The sequence below is a fragment of the Cibotium barometz genome, chromosome 32 (assembly GCF_041138505.1).
Source record: "Cibotium barometz isolate CiBa-2024 chromosome 32, ASM4113850v1, whole genome shotgun sequence".
NCBI classification, from domain to species: Eukaryota; Viridiplantae; Streptophyta; class Polypodiopsida; order Cyatheales; family Cibotiaceae; genus Cibotium; species Cibotium barometz.
Window position 1 is genome coordinate 51,196,694 of NC_141077.1, and position 2,674 is coordinate 51,199,367.

A 2,674-nucleotide genomic window follows, 5' to 3' on the forward strand; every position below is an offset into this window, starting at 1 on the left:
GCTAAAGTGTGCCAAAAGGGGGCGATGCTGGCAGCACCAACCGGAGAATATATATATATATATATATATATATTAAAAGGTGTGTTTCTTTTCCCATTTCGCTTTTATCACTAAAATTCTAGCGAGTACAATGCACACGTGGCTTTTGAGTTTTATTACGTGAAACTAATTTCGTTAATCTAAGTTTTTTACAAGAAACTAAAGACCAAACTAATTTCGTAAATCATATGATTCATTGATCTGTTGAGACCAAAATGTTTTTAAAAAAAAGGTCCTACCGAGATTTGAACTCGGGCTACTGGATTCAGAGTCCAGTGTCCTAACCACTAGACCATAGGACCACGTTGACATGCCAATTGCATTTAATGATCTATAAAATGGAAAACTGATATGGGGCAAAGAGTACGATGCTCCCTCTTCAGCGTAGGCACTGTGACATTTGCTTCGCTAATTATTTTAATTAGAAAACGGAAAAGGAGTCGAGGAGGTCTCTACATCCAACCTAGCGACATAGACACGCCATCACGTGCGGGAGCACATCTTCATGGCAACTGTGAAGAAGGCCATGTGATGTGATAGGAGAGGGAATGGAATCTATCAAGCGAGAGTTGTATAGATCGACGTAAGTAAGCTGCTATTTTGATGGCCCTTCCGGCATGTGGCGCCCTTGTAGTAGATCTGTGTCTCTACTGACTCATCGAGACTCCGATGGAAGAAAGCCACTATCTGGTGGACGGTCATCAATTGGCCTAGAAAGAGTGCTGGGCATTCACAATGAAAACATGGTCCACACGTTCTACTGCTGCTGTTGCTGCTCGGGTTCTCACGTGCGCCACATCTCAGTCTTCGGGTCGGTAACGGCGGCAAAAGCTGCAATAAGTCCTAGGCTAGGTCTCCTGTCTAACCCTAATGTAGGTCTAGTGTTCCGTTCAAAGTGTAGTCGTGGACTTGTTGCCTATTCTACTTTGTATGACGTGTCCTAGTGGTATCTGGACACCTGGACCTTAGCATACGTGTGAGCCATGTCTCTAGATGCCGCTCATCTCAGGGGTGATGCTCACCCTACATAGCTATGCTAGCACACTTAGCATGATTGCCTTATTTGAGCAAACTCCTCTAAGCTTGGGTAAAGGTTATTTCTTGCAATGCATGTAAACTTTGAGAATGTAAACTGAGTCATGTAATTTAGTGTGAGTGTAGTGAAGTTATAGATTCGAGTTCTCTCTCTCTCTCTCTCTCTCTCTCTCTCTCTCTCGTGATTGGTAGAGTAGTTTTGAAGATTATTGAAGGGCTTGCCCGTTCTTATTATGCAAAGTCGTTGGCTTACTTCAGCACTAGCCTCTACGAAGGTGGTTCTAAAGGCCTTGTTATTTAAAGAACCTATGACTCTTTATCGAGATGAAGGCTTCTACACCATCACGTTCATCTACGAGATGTTGGAATGTGAACAATTAACAAGCCACCAAACAGTGAATGCAAGCGGCATGCAACCATCACCTCCTATTATAAGGATGTTGCCACATTCAAGCATATCAATAGAGTGTCTATTCGCTTAATTTCTTGTCTCATTTCTACGCATCTCTATGTGTGTTATCTTTGTGACTATGCTTATGTCTATCTAGAATATAACATTTTTGTGTAATCTATTAAGGCCTCTAGGCCTATACTTGAATTCCTACATGGTATCAGATGGTGCAATCAATCCTTGTGCTTGTGCTAAGTCCTCCGCCTTTGTTGTGCTCAAACCTCACCCTCTTTGATGGTTTCTCTTAGTCTCACAAACCTGCAAAATGGTGTTCCTCAAATAATGGAAGGCTTTACAACCTTGTGCGTACCACGTGAACTAGTAAGGGATTTCCAAATGGGACCAGACAAGGTCATGAGGGGGTGTTGAGAATGCAAGCTCATTGACAATTGGTGGATAGCATTAGATGTGTGGACAGTAGTCTAACAGTGTGTGGATAATAATGGCCGTGCCCAACTGGCCAAGTGTTTGTGGACATTAGTACTAGGTTATGTTGAGAATGCAAGCTCTTTGACAGTTTGCTGGTGGAGAGCATTAGATGTGCAGACAATAGTCTAACAGTGTGTAGATAATAATGGCCATGCCCAATTGGCCAATGTGTAGACATTAGTACTAGATTATGTTATGTGTGAACTTATCAGTAGTGGAATGTGCTGATTTTGGGAATGTTAGAAGGAAGGTAGCTATGGAGCTTCTCTACATTGTGTGAGATGGATTAATGGAAGCTGTTAGGGTTTGTGTGTCTTAACACTCGCATCTTGTATTTCCTTTTCATGGTATTAGAGCTAGAAGCTCTTACTTCTAGGGTTTGTTGAGTGAGAGAGAGAGAGAGGAAGAAAATAGATATATTCGTCTTCACGGACAGAGTGTCTGAGAATCTTGTCTTTCCCCTGCCTGTAGAGTTGGCCTTCATCGTACCGCTTGACGTATTCTGTTGTGTCAGCCATTAAGGTGGACCACCATAACTTGGCTGCTGTGAGGACTTTGCATGCAGTGACATCTAAAATTTCTTTCTTTAAAGTTCAATGAGTTTATCTTGTGTCCGGATTAAGGAAATTTGGATTTTTCCTTTGTTGGTATTTTTTTTTTCTCTAGTTTCATACTTTAGGTGATTTATACAGTCAGCGTGATAGTTTGTGGATGGACATA

General features: G+C 41.8%; 1 non-coding gene across 1 annotated transcript; it reads right to left on the minus strand.

Moving 5' to 3' along the window:
* Positions 1-269: 269 nt before the first annotated feature.
* TRNAQ-CUG (transfer RNA glutamine (anticodon CUG)) lies at positions 270-341 on the minus strand. Its single transcript has one exon. It is a non-coding gene; the product is annotated as a tRNA-Gln (tRNA).
* Positions 342-2,674: the final 2,333 nt, after the last annotated feature.